Source organism: Rana temporaria, chromosome 2 (genome assembly GCF_905171775.1).
Source record: "Rana temporaria chromosome 2, aRanTem1.1, whole genome shotgun sequence".
Classification (NCBI taxonomy): Eukaryota; Metazoa; Chordata; class Amphibia; order Anura; family Ranidae; genus Rana; species Rana temporaria.
The window spans coordinates 494,953,742-494,977,315 of record NC_053490.1 but is presented as its reverse complement, the minus strand read 5'-3'; positions in this window follow the sequence as shown (position 1 = coordinate 494,977,315).

Sequence of the window (23,574 nt, the reverse complement as noted above, 5' to 3'; positions counted from 1 at the left end):
GTGCCGTTCACAGAGAGTCGGTCTGCTTCCAAGTTATTTCGTCTCCACACTACTCGGTGGTCTTGGGGTACCCCTGGCTCCAGAAGCATAATCCGATTTTCGACTGGAGATCGGCCGAGATCCTCTCATGGTCACCACAGTGTGGGGCTAGTTGCATCCATGGGCCTGTCAAGTTGCTGTGTACTTCCTCGGACTCTATGTTGCCTCCTGAATACGAGGAGTACCGGGATGTATTCGATAAGGTGCGCGCAGTTGCCCTACCTCCGCACCGCCCATACGATTGTGCCATAGAGTTACAACCTGGTGCCGTTCCTCCTCGCGGCAGGGTCTATCCACGGTTGCGGAGAATGAGGCCATGGAGGAGTATGTGAGGGAGGCGCTGTCACGTGGTCACATTCGCAAATCCTCGTCCCCGGCAGGGGCTGGATTTTTCTTTGTGAAAAAGAAGGGCGGTGAGTTGAGGCCTTGCATCGATTACAGGGGCCTTAATCGCATCACGATCAAAAACGCTTACCCGATACCCTTGATTTCCGAGCTGTTCGATCGCCTTAAGGGGGCCACGGTCTTTACCAAACTCGACCTGAGGGCGGCATATAACCTGGTAAGGATCAAGGCGGGCGATGAGTGGAAGACCGCGTTTAACACCAGGACCGGTCATTATGAATCCTTGGTTATGCCCTTTGGGTTGTGCAATGCGCCCGCAGTCTTTCAGGAATTCATCAACGATGTTTTCCGTGACCTGTTGCAACAGTGTGTGGTGGTCTATTTGGATGACATCTTGGTATACTCCGAATCCATGGAGGCCCACATTCTGGATGTCAAGCGAGTGTTGCAACGGTTACGAGAGAACAAGCTGTGAATTTCACCGATCCCAGGTAACCTTCTTAGGTTACATCATTTCCGCTGAGGGGTTCTCCATGGACCCTGAGAAGGTTTCGGCTGTCTTACAGTGGCCTCAGCCCAGTGGTCTTCGTTCCTTGCAGCGCTTTTTGGGCTTCGCCAATTATTATCGGAAGTTCATCAGGGACTTCTCCGTGCTGGCCAAGCCTCTCACGGATCTGACCAGGAAGGGCAGTAATTCCCAGGTCTGGCCGCCCGAGGCCATCCGGGCTTTTGAGGCCCTAAAATCCGCCTTTGTGTCGGCTCCGATTCTGTCTCATCCCAACCCTGGGTTGCCCTTTGTCCTCGAGGTGGACGCGTCTGAGACGGGAGTAGGCGCCCTTCTGTCTCAGCGTAGAACACCAGAGGGTCCGCTGCTTCCTTGTGGGTTTTACTCCCGGAAACTGTCACCCGCGGAGTGCAACTATCAGATTGGTGACAGGGAGTTATTGGCCATAGTGCAGGCTCTCAAAGAGTGGAGGCACTTGCTCGAGGGCTCAGTGGTTCCGGTTCTCATCCTGACGGACCACAAGAATCTGACCTACCTTTCTGAGGCCAAGAGATTGACACCACGTCAGGCCAGATGGGCTCTGTTCTTGTCACGTTTTAATTATGTGGTCTCCTACCTACCCGGTTCCAAGAACGTCAGGGCGGATGCCTTATCACGGCAGTACTCCGAGCTGTCCAGGGAGGAATCTATACCGACTTCGGTCATACCTCCGAATCAGATCCTGGCCGCCATTCGCACCAGTCTGACCTCTCCCCTTGGTGAGCAGATTTTGGCGGCTCAATCTGGTGCTCCCTCTGGGAGACCCAACGGCAGATGTTTTGTGCCTGAGGAGTTGCGCACTCGGTTGTTGCGAACCTACCATAACTCCAAGACCGCGGGGCATCCTGGTAAGAATCAGCTGTCCTGGGCTGTTTCACGTCTGTTCTGGTGGCCTTCCCTACGTTCCGACATCGCCGCATATGTAGCGGCATGCTCCGTTTGTGCCCAAAGTAAGTCCCCTCGGCACCTTCCGTTGGGCCTGCTGCAAACCATAGCCACCGGGGAGCGTCCATGGTCACACCTGGGAATGGATTTCATTGTGGACCTCCCTGCATCCCGAGGCCATACGGTCATTCTGATGATTGTGGATCGGTTTTCCAAAATGTGCCACTGTGTTCCTCTCAAGAAGTTACCCTCTGCACAAGAGTTGGCCACGATTTTTGCCTGGGAGGTCTTCCGGTTGCACGGTTTGCCCAAGGAGATAGTGTCGGATCGGGGGAGTCAGTTTGTGTCCAGGTTCTGGCGCGCCTTTTGCTCCCAGTTGGGGATTCATCTCTCCTTCTCCTCGGCCTACCACCCTCAGTCCAATGGGGCCGCAGAACGATCCAATCAGGCATTGGAGCAATTCCTTCGTTGCTATGTCTCCGATCACCAGGACAATTGGGTTGACCTCCTGCCTTGGGCTGAGTTTGCCAGGAACACGGCGGTGAACTCTTCCTCTGGGACGTCTCCCTTCTTGGTCAATTATGGGTTCCAACCTGCCGTGTTACCGGAGGCATTCTCTCCCCAGGATATTCCGGCTGTGGAGGATCACCTTTCGGTCCTACGCGCCTCTTGGGTACAGATCCAGAAGTCCCTTGAGGTCTCTGCGCAGCGCCAGAAACTCCAGGCTGATTGCAGACGAGCGCCTGCTCCTTCCTACTAGGTCGGAGACCGTGTATGGTTGTCCACTCGCAACCTCAACCTTCGAGTGCCCACTCCCAAGCTGGCTCCTCGCTTTGTTGGTCCCTTCCGAGTGCTTCGCAGGGTAAACCCGGTAGCCTATGCCCTTGCGCTTCCTCCTGGCATGCGGATCTCCAACGTGTTTCATGTCTCCCTGTTGAAGCCACTGGTGTGCAATCGCTTCACTTCCTCGGTTCCTCGGCCTCGTCCGGTCCAAGTGGGCAATCATGAGGAGTATGAGGTGAGCAATATCCTGGACTCACGCCTGGTCCGCGGTCGGGTGCAGTTTTTGGTCCACTGGCGTGGTTATGGTCCAGAGGAGCGTTCCTGGGTTCCCTCCGCAGATGTCCATGCTCCTGCTTTGCTCCGAGCCTTCCACGCACGCTTCCCTCAGAAACCGTTTTTTGCACCGCGGAGGAGGGGCTCTTGAGGGGGAGGTACTGTCATGGTCTTACCTCTCTCCTGTCTCCTTCGTTTGACATGTGCTGGCGGCCATCTTGGTTTCTGGGTCTCTTGTAGCCTCCCACCCTGCGGCTCCTCCTTCCCACTGGGAGGAGCTGGATGCCTGGCTCATATATATATGGGAGGTCTGTGGCTCAGTTCCTTGCTTGGTCCTCCTGTGTTCACATGCTTCTAAGACTGCTGCTGGTTCCTGATCCTGGCTTCGTCTGACTTCCCTACTGGTTCCTGATCCTGGCTTCGTCTGACTTCCCTGCTGGTTCCTGATCCTGGCTTCGTCTGACTACCCTCCTGGTTCCTGACCTCCGGCTTCGCAAGACTCTGCTTCGGTTTCACCATCCGTTTGGACTTTGCTTTAATGCTTGATTTTCAATAAAGCCTTCTTATTTTCACTTATCTCTTGTTGTACGTCTGGTTCATGGTTCCGTAACACAACGTCAATCGCGTTCTGCGATCCTCCAACCAAAATCTACTCCAAATCCCCAAAACCAGATACAAGTCCAAAGGAGAAAGAAGATTTTCTGTCCTGGGCCCTCGACTTTGGAACACTTTACCAACCTCCATTCGGTTGGAGGAGAACCACTTGGCCTTTAGGAGAGAGATCAAAACCCATCTCTTCTGAGGTCAAAGGAGAACTGGTTAAACAAGCGCCCAGAGGCGATTCAGTTCGCATGTGCAGCGCTATATAAGTTTTTCACTCACTCACTCACATTGGGGGTGTGAGGTGCAGTGAACAGTATACAGTGGGGGGGGGGCAGTGAGGAGTTTACCGTGGGGGTGAGGAGTGAGCAGCAAACGGTGAGGTAGGGGGGCAGTGAGCAGTATACAGCGGGGGGCAGTAGAGAGGATGAATGCAGACAGGTAGAGGGGGGGACGAAGCCAGGTGGACAGAGGAGAGCAGAGGAGGGGATGCAGCCAGGTGGAGGGGAGGACAGAGGCAGGTGGACAGAGGAGAGGAGGGGATGCAGTCAGGCAGTCAGGCACTGCCCGAGGGCCCCTTGTCACTAGGGGGCCCCATCAGGGTTGCCAGACTCAGTAAAACCAGGGAAAGTATGTAAAAATCAATGTTTTTTTACATCTGTCCCTGATATGTCTGAAACCAACATGCTTCTGATGTGAAAATCCCGAGATTTTTGCTGCCCCGCCTCTGCACTGCCTCCTGGGGTGGTGGCCATCTGTAAGCCCAGGGGCCCCATAGTCTTCTATTGCCCGGGGGCCCCATGAGTTGTCAGTTCGCCCCTGCAGTCAGGTGGAGGGGAGGACAGAGCCAGGTGGACAGAGAGGAGGGGATGCAGCCAGGTGGAGGGGAGGATGGAGCCAGGTGGACAGAGGAGAGGAAGGATGTAGCCAGGGGGAGGGTAAGACAGAGCCAGAAAAACATAGGAGAGGGGGGTGCAGCTAGGTGGAGGGGAAGGACAGTGCCAGGTGAACAGAGAAGAGGAGGGGATGCAGCTAGGTGGAGGGGAGGACAGAGCCAGATGAACAGAGGAGAGGGGAGATGCAGCCAGGTGGAGGGGAGGACAGAGCAAGGTGGACAGAAGAGAGGAGGGGATGCAGCCAGGTAGAGGGGAGGACAGAGCCAGATAAACACAGGAGAGGGGGAATGCAGCCAGATGTACATGAGGACAGAGCCAGATGAAGAGAGGAGAGGAGGAATGCATTTCAGGGGGAGGGGAGGATGGAGCCAGATGAACAGATGAGAGGAGGCATGCAGCCAGATGGAGGGGAGGATGTAGCCAGGTGAACAGAGGAGAGGAGGGGATGCAGCAAGGTGGAGCAGAATTCCATCCAATATGCTAGTGCATCTAACACCACCCTCGCCCCAAGCTGACAATTCTCCTATCCAAAAGGTGTCTCTGTTGTTCCTTCAGTGGAGATGCCATGAGACAGGAAGTGTGTTATTGGCCAGATTGTGAAAACAAAAGAAAAAAAAAACACCTAAAAAAAGATTTAATGTATGCCAATATTCTGTTTGCTTTGTTAGCAGCAGCTTGGCATTGCATGCAATTGCTGAACCTATCATCTACTAGGACCCCCAGGTCCTTTTCCATCCATCCTTTTAAACCTCATTTGCCATGTAGTTGTTCACCCCATTAATTTGTTCAGATCTTTTTGCAAGGTTTCCACATCCTGCGGAGAAGTTATTACCCTGCTTAGCTTAGTATGGTCCGCAAATACAGAGATTGAACTGTTTCCCCTATCCTCCAGGTCGTTTATGAACAAATTAAATAGGATTGGTCCCAGCACAGAACCATGGGGGACCCCACTACCCACCCCTGACCATTCCGCATTTAGTGTGCATTTGTATTCAGCCCCCTTTACTCTGATACCCCTAACTAAAATCTAGTGGAGCCAATTGCCTTCTGAACTCATCTAATTAGTAAATAGAGTCCACCTATGTGTAAGTTAATCTCAGTATAAATGCAGCTGTTCTGTGAAGCCCTCAGAGATTTGTTAGATAATCTTAGTGAGCAAACAGCATAATGAAGGCCAAGGAACACACCAGACAGGTCAGGGATAAAGTTGTGGTGAAGTTTAAAGCAGGTTTAAGTTATAAAAAAATATCCCAAGCTTTGAAAATCTCACGAAGCACTGTTCAATCCATCATTCGAAAATAGAAGGAGTATGGCACAACTGAAAACCTACCAAGACATGGCCATCCACCCAAAGAAGAAAATTATTTAGAGAAGCAGCCAAGTGGCCCATGGTAAGTCTGGAGGAGCTGCAGCTCAGGTGGGGGAATCTGTCCACAGGATAACTATTAGTCGTGCACTTCATAAATCTGGCTTTTATGGAGGAGTGGCAAGAAGAATACCATTGTTGAACGGTAAGAAGTCCTGTTTACAGTTCGCAAGAAGCCATAGGGTAGACACAGCATGTGGAAGAAGGTGCTCTGGTCAGATGAGACCAAAATTGAACTTTTTGGCCTAAAAGCAAAACGCTAACACTGCACATCACGCTGAACACACCATCCCCACCGTGAAACATAGTGGTGACAGCATCAGGTTGTGGGGATGGTTTTCTTCAGCGGGGACAGGGAAGCTGGTCAGAGTTGATGGGAAGATAGATGGAGCCAAATACAGGGCAATCTTAGAAGAAAAGACTTGAGACTGGGGTGGAGGTTCACCTTCCAGCAGAACAATGACCCTAAACATACAGCCAGAGCTACAATGGAATGGTTTAGATCAAAGCATATTCATGTGTTAGAAAAGCCCAGTCAAAGTCCAGACCTAAATCCAATTGAGAATCTGTGGCAAGACTTGAAAATTGCTGTTCACAGACACTCTCCATCCAATCTGACAGAACTTGAGCTATTTTGCAAAGAAGAATGGGCAAAAATTTTACTCTCGAGATGTGCAAAGCTGGTAGAGACATCTCCAAAAAGACTGTAATTGCAGTGAAAGATGGTTCTACAAAGTATTGACTCCGGGAGGCTGAATACAAATGCACCCTACACTTTTCACATAATGATTTGTAAAAAAATTAATACAAAAAATTACAATTTTCTTTTCACTTCACAATTATGTGCTACCTTGTGTTGGTCTATCACATAAAATTCCAATAAAATACACCTATGTTTTTTGTTTACGAGTTTTTCCGAGGCTCTTCCGGTGCCCCCCACCTCTGGCCACATGTGGTATTGCATGCTATAAAAGTCAATGCGGAACAAATTATTTTCGTTTCCATTGACTTCTATGGGGAAACTCGCTTTGATATGCGAGTGCCTTGGATTACGAGCATTTTCCTGGAACGGATTATGCTCGTAATCCAAGGTTCCACCACAATCATTGTCAGATAAAGTGACAAGCCAAAGCTGTGTTTTCAGACTGCTGCAATTATTTTAAGAATCAAACTAAACCTGTTATCTGATATGCATTTTACATTTGTTCCTATAAGTGATAATCTTGCTGTGCAGAAGTGTTATTTCTACCCCAAGGCAGTCCATATTTGATATGCAGGAGGAAAGGGAAGGTTAGCAAGGTCATATTATACACTGATGGGAACCTACATGACCCGCATTGGGTTCACAGCACAGCTACCTTGTGATTGCTACTACAGAAGAATGTGTTGGTTGCCCGTTCTTTATTACTCATTTTCTTTATTTTCCAAATTACATCACATACAAAGAACAAATAACAATAACAAAACAAAACAAAACAAAACAGGAAAAAAAAAAAAAAAAGGATATCTCCGTACATATTCAAATAAAAATACTTTCCTACATTACCTTATCCCCCCCATGGGCACCATCGGCCTCCCCCTCCCTCTCCACCAATCCCCCGTCCCACTCCCCACCTACAAGAGGCGGGAGGGACGCCAGGGAGAGAGAGAGAGAGGAGGAGGAGAAAGGAGAGACGAGACCCCCCCCCTCCCACGTGACCCCCTAAACCCCATCACCTTATGACCTCCCTACGGCACAAAAAGGAGGAGCTCAATACCACCCTAATAATAAAAAAAAAAAAAAAAAAAAAAAAAAGGGCAAAAGGGATTTTGTGCAGGGCTTAATAGTCCTTAATTTCGTGACTTTAGTGAGAAAAAAAAAAAAAAAAAAAAATAAAATAAATAAGTTGTTTTCTTTGTTTCGTGCCTCTTTAACTCCCCATCACCTTATCTCCCCCCCCCTACCATGCGAAGGGGAGAAGTTTCATAACCACTTCAAAAAAAAGGAGTGGAAAAAAAATAAATACATAAATAAATAAAAAAATAAAAAAAAAATAAAAAAATTAAAAAAAAAAAACCAACAGTATTGGGTGTGTTCTTCTCCTTTCCCTTATTAGTGATCTTTCTTTTGTGACTATAACCTTCCTTTAAAACCCCCGTTCCCATTCTTATGGTTGCCCGTTCTGTTTAGAATATTGCTGCACAAGATAATGAGGGGGAAACATCACCCGCAGCTGGAGCTGTGAAGGTCTGGATGGTGACTCAGTCCTGCGCTCATTATGAGACTCGCAATTCATGTCACCACTGCTGAGCGGATTGTTCAAAACAATGCTGAATACATTACACAAGCATCTTTATTTTCTGCTCTTGCAAAGGTTTTAATGGAAAGAATGAATATAAATACAGTCTTACACAGGTCACAGGAACATGTCCTTCCACAAAGTTACATAAGATTATGCTGTACATTTTTCTATTGGCAGTCTAAACTACACTAATATTAAAGCAAATACATTCCCGCTATTTAAAAAAAATCCTTCCTTCTTTTTCCTCCCAATCTTTCATTTTTATTCCATTTCTCTTCCTTTTCATTGCTAGGAACACAAAGTTAATAAAGTACTCTAGAGGGACAGTTTCCCATTTAACCACCATCCCCCTTGAGTAAATAAGACTATGCAGGACCGGGCCCACCATGGGTTCCGCTTGGTCCATTGGACCCAGGCGGCACTTTGAGAGGGGCTACAAATTGACGCCCATGAAGATATTTTTTTCAGCACTTTGGAGAACACCGCCGGCACCAGATCACAGGTACACCTGGCCCAGCAGGCCTGGAAGGCCTGTCCCTTCCATAAGATCGTAGCCAGGGCCGCCATCAGGAATTATGGGGCCCCTTACACAGCTTCAGCAGGCATGGGCCCTCCTGGGGCAGAGAACCGGGGGGCTGCCACCTGAAATTGAGAGAAGCAGGGGGGAGGGCTGCCGCGAATTGAGAACTGGGGGAGGGGCCTTTACCAAAAAAAGAGGAAATCATTTTTTTTTTAAAGGGGGCTGCCATCCGGGCCCCTGGGGACCTCTGGGCCCCTTACAGGTGTACTGCCTGTACCCCCCTGATGGCGGCCCTGATCGTAGAACTCCCACTTCCCTACCTTATTTACACAAGACGGGAAGCATGGCAGGTCCGGATGTGGGTGATTGGTTACTAGACAGAGGGGCAGTCCCAGCCATTAATCACCTGCCTTTTACATGATATGTCACGCCCTTTGTCCAGACCTCCCATGCTTCCCGTCTTGTGTAAATAAGGTAGGGGAGTGGAGGGGGAGTGCTGCGATCTTATGGAAGGGGCAGTCTGTAATATCGAAGGAGGACTGTGATGGGAGGGGGTCTTTGATGAAGGGGTCCTGTGATGGGGGTCTCTTTGATGAGGGAAGTCTATGATGGAGAGGGGTCTGTTATGAGGGGGGTCTGGGGTGGGGGGATCTGTGATGGAGAGGGGTCTGAAGATCTTCTTGTACTTTTTTTGCTGTTTCCTCATTGCTGGGTAGAATGTCATTGCTTGGTCGGCTCTGTCAACATCTCCCCATGGTGATATTGTTGTCTATCACTACTTTTAGCTTTATGATTTCTTTCCCACCTTTTGTGCATACCATAACAGTGGAGGTATTATGGATTGTACTCATTAGACACACATCTTTCTTGTCAGGCCATCGCAGTGCCATCATTTTGTCTTTCTGCCAGGCAACCATTTCTCCAGTCTTCAGCTTCTTATTGCCAAACATTGACAACATGTCGCACCGGTTAGCCCTAACGGTTCCATAGGCATATAGCAAATTGGATCATGCTTTGCTGTTTTTTTTTGTCTTCCTCTACATCAACTGTGGGTATAGGATTGTGTATATGGGCTTGTATTTTTTATTTATTTTTTGGTTGAACTGGATGGACTTGTGTCTTTTTTCAACCTGACTAACTATGTAACTCTGCATCTGTTTTGTTTTGCAGAAAAAACTCTTAGGCCCAGATTCAGAGAGACTTACGACGGCGTATATCTCCAGATGAGCGCCGTCGTATGAATCATAGAATCAGTTACGCATACATTCTGCCAAGATACGAGCGGCGTAAGTCTCCTACGCCGTCATATCTTGGGTGCATATTTACGCTTGCCGCTAGGTGGAGCTTCTGTTGATTTCTGCGTTGAATATGCAAATGAGCTATATACGCCGATTCACGAACGTACGCACGCCCGTCGCATTTAGTTACGCCGTTTACGTAAGACATACGCTGCCGGCGTAAAGATAAAGCATGACTCTAGGTGGTGAAGATCATGCAAAGTATGGACGTCGGAACAAGCGTATCTTTTTACGTTGTTTGCGTAAGTCGTACGCGAATAGGGCTGGGCGCAACTTACGTTCACGTCGTAGGCAGTGTTCGACGTATCTTAGGCATTCTATCCGACGCATTCGCACTGGGATATGGCCACGGACGGCGCATGCGCCGTTCGTTCAAAACGTCAATCACGTCGGGTCACGATTCATTAGCATAAAATACGCCCACCTCTTCACAATTTGAATTAGGCGCGCTTACGCCGGCACATTTACGTTACGCCGCCGTAACTTAGGACGCAAGGGCTTTGTGAATACAGCACTTGCCTCTCTAAGTTGCGGCGGCGTAGCGTAAATACGATACGCTACGCCCGCCCACACTTACGCCGCCCTACGTGAATCTATGCCATAAAGTTCAGGAGACGTATACAAGTTGTCGGTTGTTAAGCAATAGCCCTGATTTAGCAATGGCTCAATGAGTGAAAGAAAGGAAGATGTTGCCATTCCATAGTTTCTGTATTTTGGATTGAATTTTGTTCCTTTTCCAGTGTATATGACTGAATTCCAAATGTAGCCAGTTGACGATTCACATAGCATGTAGGATTTTATGCTAAATCATGCTCTCTGTGATGCAATGTATTGTACCCAGCTGAGCCTTCCCTTGTAGGCCATTAGACTTTCATCTAAGCTGATATCTCTTTCTGGTACATAGCTCTGTTGGAAATTCTTTAGAATCATTTGAGATACTTTCCAAATTTTCTTTAGTTTTGGTGCAGGATGAAAAGTTTCATCAAATTCTCGGTTGTTTTCGAAGTGTAAATATTTCATGATCAGGAAAAATCTGTACTCTGACATGAACGTGCCAAACGAATGGAGTGGTAAGTAATTTATTAGTTGTCCAATACCTCTTCTGCAGGGGTTTCCCCACCACTCCCTGAAGTATTATTAGGCCCAGAAATTTCCAATTGTCATCCTTGGTCACTGGTTCCCACTATCTTTCTCTCTGTACCAGTTTGTCCAAGTAACAATTTTTTCAATAACCTCATCGGTCAGAAATAATTGTAAGTATGCTAAGGGGCTGTCATGTTCAATGTCTACTTTTATACCAGATGCTCCAGTAAATGGGAATCTTGGGGGCGCTGCCTGATCCGTACCACAGTCAATAGAGCATTAAGTCTGCACATCACTGAGCTTAGTCGCAGAATCGTCGTCACTTTCAGTGTCTGATGACAAATTTCCCCACTAATCACTATCGCTCAATTCTGCAAGTGATTCTAATTCACTATCGCTGTTTTCTAGCTGTCTGAAACTGCTTTTGACCTAAAAGGACGCTTTTTGGATGCCATAGACTTTCTCAAGTCTACAGGAAAAAAGAAGTGCAGGCAGGGCACTGTACAAAGCACTCGGGACAAAACTGAGGTGAAATGGTTTGATACAGTAATGCAAAGGTAACCAATTACAATGTATTGTGTGTATGTTATGTTTTGAACTTTTAGAATTTCCCACCCAGTTCCGCCCCCTTGCGTTGCCGCACTCATAGGGAGGGGAACCTGGAAGAAGGATGCCGGATTCCGCCGGAGGACACAGTGGAAGGACATCGAAGAATCGTATGGACAAGGTATGTAACAGTACAGGGATACTATGGTGTAATCCCGAGTGTGGCATGGGGTCACTGCTTTTGGTACTGAAAATTAACCCTGAGCCACACTCGGCATTACCGCCAGGGAGGTTAAAGTCCCAACAGAGATTTTTGTATGAGTATTGTGACAGAGGGAGGCTCTGTCACTGTAAGAATATAGGAAAATGTGACACAGGATTCGCATTTACGGTTAATGCGAGGTTCAGAACTGTGATTTTATAAATGTGGAGAAAGCTGTGTTTTTGGCTTTCTCCAGATTCTGTAGTTCTGGATCAGAACAGTTAATCCTGTGTCTGGGTTTTTGCTAGACACCTGCAACCTGGCTGACTACACAGGTATGCAGGGTCATTATATACTCAGGGCTGAGGATAGCTTAGAGCTTCCAGTTTGGACACCACTCCCAGTGTCAAATGGAAGGTCTCACCTGGGGTCAGGGGGCCCCAGCCAGAACCCACGAGACAGAGGTCTTATGAAGGGGTTAGAGGGCCAAGCCAGAAGTCAAGAGACATAAGATCTTTCTTAGAGGGGTCAGAGGGCACAGGCAGAAGCCAGGAGACAGAGGCCTCGAATGGTCAGAGGGCCCAGCCAGAAGTCGGGAGACAGCAGGTCTCTACAAGGCGTCAGAGGGCCCAGCCAGAAGCCAAAAGACAGAGGATCTCATCAAGGGGTCAGAGGGCCCATCCAGATCCAGGAGACAGCGGGTTTTATCGAGGGGTTAGAGGGCCCAGCCAGAAGCAAGGAGACAGAGGGTTTCTTCCAGGGGTCAGATGGCCCAGCCAGAAGCCACGAGACAGAGATCTCATCAAGGGTTCAGAGGACCCAGCCAGAAGCCCAGAGACAGAGGGTCTCGTCGACAGGTCAAGGGGCTCAGCCAGAAGCCAGGAGACAGCAAGTCTTAGTTCTAGCATACCTCCCAACTTTTTGAGATGGGAATGAGTGACACCTATCAGCAAAAGTATGCAGGCATAGGACACACCCCTTGCCATGCCCCCTTAAAGGAGAATTGTCCAAAAAAACAAGATTGGTTAAACCCACAAGTGCTTCTTTACCACTACTATTCCTTTATATTGGATTTTGGAATTTACAAATGCAGCAATTTAGAAATCAGATGAAAGGTTTAGGGCTGGAAAACACCTTTTGATAGATAAAAAGTGCATTTTATATACAACAATGGATCAGACCAAAATGAGGGACTAATGAGGAGGAATGAGGGACAGAGGGAAATTGCTCCCAATCAGGGACAGTTGGGAGCTATGGTTCTAGGAGTCAGGTTGGCTCCTATTGGGGGGTGTAAGGAGAAGCCAAATCCATAGGCCAAAGGTGGTCTGTACAGTGGGGCACTGTGACTAAAGGCTAGAGAGCCAAGTTTTACAGGAGAGCTGGACAATACAGTCAAAGGGACTGGTAAGAGGACTGCCAAAAAGTTTGCCAGGTGGCTCTGTATTTTTGTTTGTGCACATTGTGGATGAAACTCCTACGTGGGCAACTAATATACATGTGAACTTTCCATTTAATGAAAAAAAGTGGGATGCCATGTTCTAAAATACAGTGTTGGACTGGCGCAACTAATTGCAAATGCACGACTTCTTGTGTTTATCACCCCAATCTCACAGCATATACAGCTTTTCCATGTTCTCTCTAGCACATAGATTGTAATCACCTTCTAGAAGTCCTTGTGTTCTTTTTTCCTAATATAGATCTGCAATGTGTCTCTAGCCTTCACTGAGAGCATCACAAGTAATAATCATACAGCAGAGTTAATAAAGTGAGACAAGAGGGATACGAGGGCCACAGTTTTTACAATTGCTATTCTCATGCCTGCTGTATAATGTTCCATTCAAAGTTCCTAGACACTTCCCTATTTTATTTTTATTTCGTACAAAGTCTCATATATGCGTTGTACATAAACAGCTGCCTATGAAATATTTATGTAATATTATGTTAATAATAACTATATTTTAAACTAAGTGACCATAGTGCAAGGCACAGCATCATTTTCCAAGCCCAGTTGCTTAACAAAGTGATTTTAATAAACCGGTGCCTGGGGGAAATTCCATTGTAAGGATCAATGTGGAGATATTCTAACAACGACGGAGCATCTGAAGTTCTTCATGCATAAAAACCTCTGTAGAATTTACCAACAACCTAGTATAAAAAGTGTAGGTGAGGCCAAAACTTTTTCTTTAAAGCCCAACTCTGGGAAAATAAAAAAAGATCCCCCACTGCAAGGAGCAGAACAATAAATGAAAATATACTTACCCAATCCTTCACTCCTCCCGGCAGGTAGACCATTCCCCGTAGCTTCTGCATCTCCCTGCTCTGGGGTCCTGACATCAACAAGACCAGGGCAGGGTCCATAGTGATGCCGTGAGGATGCCAAGGGACAGTCCACCCCTAGATTGTACGGGGAGCACCTCCGGCTGGGGAGTGGAGGATCAGGTAGGCCAAAATTATGTCAAACATCCCAGGAGTCTTCGGGACCATTTTGTTTTCATCTGTAGGAGGAGCTTTCTCAGCTAAGTACACCCAGCTACATGCATGCCTGAACTAGGGGCAGATGAATTCCAATAAGTAAATGCTAAATTAATCATCTGCCCTTACTTAAGATGGCTGCAGCTAGAAATTCTAGGGGGAGATTTCTCAACAACAGCAAAATAAAACACGGGGTCATGGATGGATGGGGATGTTTGCTTTTAATATAAAAAATGAATGAATATAGCATTTTTGACTTCTGGTGCTCAGATACAGTGTAGTTCTGCTTTTCTGAACAATTGTAGCAGCTGGCTTGAAGCCTTGAACACTTACCTTATCTGCTGCTTCTTCCTCTCTTTTCTTGATTGAGTCAGTCCTAAGATCGCTCCCCAGGCTTCCTTTTGTTGAGTGGCTTCATTCCTTTGCAGAGTATTATGAAGCTCACTTTGTGCATTCTCACAACAAACACTGGCTGCCAGAGCAGACTAGGGTGACCACATTTCCAAACTACCATTCAGGGACACCCTCCCTTCCCAAAAGTCAGCTTGTGCTGTAACCAATCACAGCACAGTGATTGGACACGAGGTGGGAGTTATGATTTCTCCAATTACAAGCAGGGGGTGGGGATTGTGCTCTTTCAGGCATTCCTGGCCAGGACAAGTACTGTCAGTGAGTAAAACGGTGATGTGGAGGCCTTTTTTTGGGGGGCATCAGATTGGTTCGGGGGAGTGGTTGTGTCAGTTTCATTCAGGGACACTGTATTGTCCTGGAATGAAGGTGCCTGGGACAGACCTGCAAAATGCGGGACTGTCCCGGGCAATCCGGGACACGTGGTCACCCTAGAGCAGACTGGATTGAGCACACATGCACTATGGTGCATGGCATCATGGGGCATGTTGTCCCAAGGAGGGAGATCAAGAGACTCTTTAGGTAGTTGTGAGTGTGAGCTCTCCAACTGCAAGTTTGGCCAAGCAGTGCAGAGCTTGCTGGAGGCCAGCCTTTGTAAGCTCACAAACATTTAATGTCATATAGACCAAAACATTTAATGTCATATGCTCAGCTAGCCACTACAAATGTAACTACAGTAGGTGTTTGTGATATTGTGCTTTTAGCAGGACAGCGTCGCGCTGATACTCGGCGACAGGGTGCCGAGATCTCGCCGACATCTCACACTCACTGGAATAGTGACAGCACATCCCAGCAAGCGCGTCATAAAAGCGACGGGAGATCCGACTTGGATTCCCGCCAATTCTACACGTGTGCGGCGTTTGTTATGAATCCTGAGGGGGAAGTCCCCGCCGGATTTTAAATAAAAATCCGGCATGGGTCCCCCCCTCAGGAGCATACCGGGCCCTTAGGTCTGTTATGGGTTGTAAGGAGAGCCCCCCTACAATCCATACCAGACCCGTATCCAAAGCACGCTACCCGGAGCAGAAAAATAAAATATTTTAATACACTGTGTGGTTTATTTGTGTTTTTACCACTTTTCTTGCAGGTGAATGGGTAGGGGTACGATGTACCCCATACTCATTCACTTAGGGTGGGGGGCCGGTATCTGGGGGCCCCCTTATTAAAGGGGGCTCCCAGATTCCGATAAGCCTCCCGCCCGCATACCCCGACAACCAACGGCCAGGGTTGTCGGGAAGGGGCCCTGTCCTCATCAACATGGGGACAGGGTGCTCTGAGGTGGGGGGGCCGCAGTGCGCCCCCCTGCCCCAGAGCACCCAACCCCCCCATGTTGAGGGCATGCAGCCTGGTACGGCTCAGGAGGGGGGGGGCGCTCGCTCGTCCCCACTCCCTTCCTGGCTGGCCGGGTAGCGTGCTTTGGATACGGGTCTGGTATGGATTGTAGGGGGACCCCCTACGCCGTTTTTTTCGGCGTAGGGGGGCTCTCCTTACAACCCATAACAGACCTAAGGGCCCGGTATGCTCCTGAGGGGGGGACCCATGCCGGATTTTTATTTAAAATCCGGCGGGGACTTCCCCCTCAGGATTCATAACAAACGCCGCACACGTGTAGAATTGGCGGGAATCCAAGTCGGATCTCCCGTCGCTTCTATGACGGCTCTGTCTCCATCGCGGCAAGCCAGCTCGGCGCTGGCTCCCGCGATGGGGCCCGTAGGTGCTCAATCTCGCCGAGAAAGAGAGCGAGATTGACACAAAATCGGGTTCACCTACTGTATGCTCTTTAGTACCACTTTATGGCAAGTTCAGAAAAAATGTTAGCTGAATGTTTATATTCTGTGCACAGAAAAGCATATGAGCAGGAGTGTTTTATTTCATAAATAATATACCTTGTTCTGAAGTTTATGTGTGTCCATGAGTCTCTCACTGGTAGTACAGTAATCAAGGAATATTTTGTGGGTACAAGGCTTACTCAATATGTTGCTGGACCGCTACTGAAGACATCTGGATGCGTTTGTGGGGTAAGGCATTATGACATCACTATGACAGCCACCCACAGCAACATAGGAAGCAAGTGCGGGTGATACGGCACTTCATTTAAGTACCGTATTTATCGCGGTATAACGCGCTCCCGCGTATACCGCGCACCCCTAAAGTTGCCCCCAATCCTGTGGAAAAAAAGTTTTTTTTGTACTTACAGTTTTGGTGTCTTGCACGGCGTCCATCGGCGGCCTCCTCGGGTCCGGTGTCCGTCTGCGGCTTCGGGTGTCCTCTTCGTCGGGTCCGGCGTCCTTCTGCGGCTTCGGGTGTCCTCTTCGTCGGGTCCGGCATCCTTCTGCGGCTTCGGGTGTCATCTTCGTCGGGTCCGGCGTCCTCGCGTCCTCCCCGCTTGTTTCCCACGCCGAGTTTTGAATACTGCGCCGACATATACAGAGCGCAGTACACTCGTGTATTGTCGGCAATGCTCGGCTACCCGCACTGACGTCCTGTACGTCCAGGACGTGAGCGCGGAAGGAGCCGAGACTGCCCGACTATACCCGAGTGTACTGCGCTCGGTATATGTCGGCGCAGTATTCAAAACTTGGCGCGGGTATCGGCGTATACCGCGCACCCACGATTTTGCCCTGATTTTCATATACGCCGATAAATACGGTATATGTGGTTTCCCAAGTGCTAGGCTGAGCATTTATCTTGTGAGTAGATTTTGTGGTGCTTTGTTTTAATAAAAAACTTTTTTAATAAAGATACTTTTTGCAGTTGAGGTTACTTGGAAGCATTTAAGGAAGCATTTAAGGAATTGAACTTCTCTGGCCTTTGAGTGTTGAAACACATCACTGTTTGAACCCCCCCCCCATACATATGCCTATGTTAAACATGGATGGATAGTTTGCTGCAACATAACACTCTGTGATGGCATAGAAACTGCCGCAGCCTATTTGTGTGCAACCACAGTTCAGCAGATGCACTGACTCTGGACACATAGGGGTTGATTTTCTAAAGGCAAATGGTTGTGCACTTTGCAAAGTGCTGTTGCTGCAGAGCTTAGTAATTGAGGTAAACTTTCAATTTACAAAGAATACCCAATCATGTGCAAGGGGGAAAAAAACAGCATTTTTGCTTGCACATGATTGGATGACGGTGGACGGTGCTGGCCTACTTACCGGAGTGGATTTTCTGGCTACAAGTACATCTTAAATATACCTGATACCAGCTACGCCTAGGATAACCACCCTGACGGCGACCAGAGAGGGCAATCGGCCCATACAAGCCCTTGAGACGCCCCACTGTATGGCGAGTTGAGGGTCCACTCCATCCGGTAAGAGTACCTAATTCATACCTGTTTCCAATAGTTGGGGATTGCATCTTGGAATATACATCTCATTCAAGTCCACTAGAGGGGGAATATATTCGTATTATCTCCACGGTGTATGGACTATTTTCTCATCGTGTTTGGGACTTTTGTTACAGCAATTCATAGCTGACATTTCTAAATATTATAGTTCATTTATGTGTATGGTTTATTACTTCACGATTGTTCACATTAATTCTGTCACCCAGATGGTTTTTCATGAACATTCACGCATTTTATTGCATTTTTAGTTTTTTCACTTTAATGTGTTATTACCTCTGCAGGGGGGTTTACATTTCCCCATTACCCTTAATGTGTAAGGGACACTTCGGGGGACACATTATTATGCACATTGGTTACTGATAACTTAGTGCAGGATTACAGTAGAATTGCTCTGGCAGTTCTTTCTTGATGGTACCTGGTTTACCTATTTGTTATATATTTGTTTTTGGTGTTGATTCACTGATCACTTATTACTGTGGCCAATATACTACAGCTACTGTATTCACTTACGTTGTTTGTGGTTTAATATTGGAGGAGCATTATTATTCAAGGTCTGTGATCACCTTGTCACTAGGCCTATAGCGGATCCGCCATACAGGTGGTTCCCTATTGGCGCTACACTTTATTTTCATGCTCTTGCAAAGTGCACAGTCTATTTGCCTTTAGTAAATCCACCCCAAACTGTCTGCGTCCAGGGCTGGTCGGAGGCCCTATTTGTATGTACCTGCTGAGATGAGTGGTTAAATGTGAACAGTGGCAGCATCGGTTATTAAATTGTACAAATCGGACAGCTGCCGCTGACAGTCACTGCTGATCGCTCACAGTGCAGGCAGCATTTGGAACTTGCCAAAGTGCGTCTGTGTTAGGCTACTGAGGTGCTTTGCAGGCGCTATACAGCTAAAAATAGCACCTGCAAAGTGCCTTGAAAGAGCCGCTCCTCACACTCCATTGTGAAAGCCCGAGGCCTTCCACACTGGAGCGGTGCGCTGGCAGGACGGTAAAAAAGTCCTGCTAGCTGCATCTTTGAGGCGCTGTAGGAGCGATGTATACACTGCTTCTAAAGCGCCCCTGCCCATTGAAATCAATGGGCAGCGGCAGGCAGTTTTATTTTGGCCACTTTTGGCTAGCGGGTTAAAAGCGCCCCGCTAGCACCCAAAACATGCCACAAAAACTACGGTAAACCGACGCCGCCAACGCCTCGGTGTGAAAGTAGCCTTAATGTAACTTTATAGATCAAATAAATTGAATGACTGATCTCCTCCATGGGGGTACACCTTGAAAGACGTGTAAAGCACCAGCAATTTGTTCTCCACTGAAAATTGGCAATTTGTTCTCTGAGTAACACTAAGGACAGTTTATGGTGGACAAACTTTAAATAATTGAATTTGTTAATGCATTACATTGTATAAATGTATGTTTACAAACTTTTTTATTAGGTACAAAATAATGATACAAAACATTATATCATAGATCCAGAGAAATTCAGTATTAACAAATACAAATTATTATTAGGGTTTATGACAAAATAATACATTGGTGATAAGATTATTTCTTAGGTCCCGTACACACGGACGGACAATCCGCTGAAAACGGTCCGCCGGACCATTTTTAGCGGACATGTCCGCCCGGAGATTTCTATCTGATGGTTGTACACACCATCAGACAGAAATCCGCGCGTAAACAATACGCGGGGCGTGGCCGCGCCGTCGCCGCGACAATGACGCGGCGACGTGGCCGGCCTTGAAGTTCAAAGCTTCCACGCATGCGTCGAATCAGTACGACGCATGCGAGGGATGGCGGTCGGTCGGACGTGTCAGGTGAGTCTGTACAGACGACCGAACACGTCCGACGGACAGGTTTCCAGCGGATAGATTTCTTAGCATGCTAAGAAATTTTGATCCGCTGGAAACTGTCCGATCCGCCGGACAATTGTCCGGTCGGGCCTACACACGACCGGATCTGTCCGCTGAAACTGGTCCGTCGGACCAGTTTCAGCGGATCGATCCGGTCGTGTGTACGGGGCCTTATGCCGCGTACACACGACCGTTTTTCGGGTTGTAAAAAATGACATTTTTAATGGTCTTGAAAAAACAACGTTTTTTTCAACCCGATCGTTAAAACGGCCTTGCCTACACATAGTTACATAGTTACATAGTTAGTCAGGTTGAAAAAAGACACAAGTCCATCCAGTTCAACCACAAAAAACAAAAAAACAAAATAAAAAACACAGTACAATCCCATACACCCAACTCCATACCCACAGTTGATCCAGAGGAAGGCAAAAAAAAAACAGCGGAGCATGATCCAATTTGCTACAGCAGGGGAAAAAATTCCTTCCTGATCCCCCGAGAGGCAATCGGATTTACCCTGGATCAACTTTACCTACAAATCTTAGTACTCAGTTATATTCTGTACATTTAGGAAAGAATCCAGACCCTTCTTAAAGCAATCTACTGAGCTGGCCAGAACCACCTCTGGAGGGAGTCTGTTCCACATTTTCACAGCTCTAACTGTGAAAAAACCTTTCCGTATTTGGAGGTGAAATCTCTTTTCCTCTAGACGTAAAGAGTGCCCCCTTGTCCTCAGTGATGACCGTAAAGTGAATAACTCAACACCAAGTTCACTGTATGGACCCCTTATATATTTGTACATGTTGATCATATCCCCCCTTATTCTCCTCTTCTCAAGAGTGAATACATTTAGTTCTTCTAATCTTTCCTCATAGCTGAGCTCCTCCATGCCTCTTATCAGTTTGGTTGCTCTTCTCTGCACTTTCTCCAGTTCTCCTATATCCTTTTTGAGAACTGGTGCCCAAAACTGAACTGCATATTCCAGATGAGGTCTTACTAATGATTTGTACAGGGGCAAAATTATATCTGTGTCTCTGGAGGCCATACCTCTCTTAATACAAGAAAGGACTTTGCTCGCTTTGCAAACCGCAGCTTGGCATTGCATGCCATTATTGAGCTTATGATCAACTAAAACCCCCAGATCCTTCTCCACACACGATTGTGAAGAAAAAAAAATGCTCTAGCAAAGCACGGTGACGTACAACAGGTACGACGGGACTATAAAGGGGAAGTTCCATGCGGATGACGCCACCCTTTGGGCTGCTTTTGCTGATTTTGTGTTAGTAAAAGACGATTCGCGCTTTTCTGTCTGTTACAGCGTGATGAATGTGCTTACTCCATTACGAACGGTAGTTTTACCAGAACGAACGCTCCCGTCTCATAACTTGCTTCTGAGCATGCACGTTTTTTTTTTTCACGTCGTTAAGGGCCCCCCCCCCCCCCCACGTTAAAAACTACAACATTAAAAACATTGTGAAAAAATAGAGCATGTTCTAAGTTTTTAATGCCCATTTTTTTTACATCGTGAAAAATGCTCTGGAGCCCTCACACGATCGTTTTCAATGACATAAAAAAAACCGTAATTTTTTACAACCCGAAAAACGGTCGTGTGTACGCGGCATAATGCCGCGTACAGACGGTCATTTTTTGTGATGAAATAAAATGACATTTTTAAAAATGTCAATTAAAATGATCGTGTGTGGGCAAAATGTCATTTTATGTCTTCTGAAAAATGACAAAAAAAAAATTCGAACATGCTCGAATTTTTTGTGTCGTTTTTCAAAATGTCATTTTTTGTGTCAATGAAAATGATAGTGTGTGGGCAAAACGACGTTTTTAAACCCGCACATGCCCAGAAGCAAGTTTTGAGACGGGAGGTAAAACTACCATTCATAATGGAGTAAGCACATTCATCACGCTGTAACAGACAAAAAAGCACGAATCATCTTTTACTAACAAGTAACCAGCTAAAAGCAGCCTCAAGGCGAATAGAACTTCCCCTTTAGAGTGCCGTCACTTTGTTCATCATTTTTCAAAATGATGGTGTGTATGCTACATCGTTTTTGAAAATGAAGTTTCAAAAATGTCGTTTTTTTTCATCACTTCAAACGTCATTTTTTTTTCATCACAAAAAATGACCGTCTGTATGGGGCATTAGAGTTAGAACAAGTAGTAATCAAATGATCAAGTAAGATTGGAATTTCCTATTGTTTTTTTATCCATAGAAAAAATTTAAAACATGTTCTATTTTTTTACACTATTGGAAAAAAGATCAATGGGGCCTACAGGGGAGGGAGATCCAGCATACAGCCTGTGATTGACAACCTCAGCTCTGTTCCTATGTGCTGTTTAACCACTTGCCGACTGCCACATGTACATATACCTCGGCAGAATGGCACGGCTGCGCAAAGCAACGTACCTGTATGTTGCTTTGAATTTGCAGCCGCGTGCTCGGTGAGCTTCCCCGTGGGTCCCGCAATCGTCTCAAGGAGCTGCAGAATAGGGAGATGCCTATGTAAACAATATTTCCTGTTCTGCCAAGTGACAGGACACTGATATACTGCTCCCTGTTTTCGGAAGCAGTGATCAGTGTTGTGTCACTTGAAGCCCGGCCCCCTCACAGTTAGAATCACTCCCTAGGACACACTTAACCCCTTCATCGCCCCCTAGTGTTTAACCCCTTCCCTGCCAGTGTCATTTACACAGTAATCAGTGCATTTTTTTTAGCACTGATCGCTGTATACATGAAAATGGTCCCAAAATAGTGTAGAAAGTGTCCGATGTGTCCGCCAAAATATCGCAGTCACAATAAAAATCACAGATCGCCGCCATTACTAATAAACAAATTATAAAAAAATGCCATAAATGCCCTATATTGTAGACGCTATAACTTTTTGAGCAAACCAATCAATATACACGTATTGTGATTTTTTTTACCAAAAATATGTAGAAGAATACATATCAGCCTAAACTGAAAAAGAAATTATTTTTTTATATATTTTTGGGGATATTTATTATAGCAAAAGGTAAAAAATAATGTTTTTTTTTAATTGTTGCTCTTTTTTTGTTTATAGCGCAAAAAATAAAAACTGCAGAGGTGATCAAATACCACCAAAATAAAGCTCTATTTGTGAGAAAAAAAGGACGTAAATTTAGTTTGGGTGCCACGTCGCACGACCGCGCAATTGTCAGCTAAATCGTCGCAGTGCCAAATCGCAAAAAATGGCCCGACCATTGGGCAGCCTAGTCTTCTGGGGCTGAAGTGGTTAAAAGGGGGGGAGGGGTGTCACTTTCCTCCTATTTGCTATCAGTGCTCTTCTCACTGAGATAGGTAACATTAGCTCTCTGCTCCCCTGTTTTCTGAAAGCTCGGACAAGCTGTATAAATTCTGCACTTTGAATGGCTGTAGAAAGGAGAAGACAGCCGATAAACAGGTACAAATAGGTAGATTCACAAAGAGTTAGGCCGGCTTATCTACAGATAAGCCGACCTAACTCTGAATCTAAGCCGGCCTATGTTTAAGTGTATTCTCAAACAGAGATACACTTAAACATACCTAAGATAGGCTGGCTTGCGCCATTCTATCTTAGGCTGCAATGTTTCTTTTGGCCGCTAGATGGCGCTGCCATTGCGGCCGGCCTAGATTATGTAAATGAGGGTCTACGCCGATTCCCGACGATTTACGAGCGTACGCCGGGCCTACACCGTCGAGTTACGTCGTTTCCGTACGCGATAGGCCGCCTAAAGTTATTCCACCTATGAGGTGGAATAACAATGTTAAGTATGGCCGCCGTTCCCGCCGCGAGGTTCAAATTTTTTATGTCGTTTGCGCA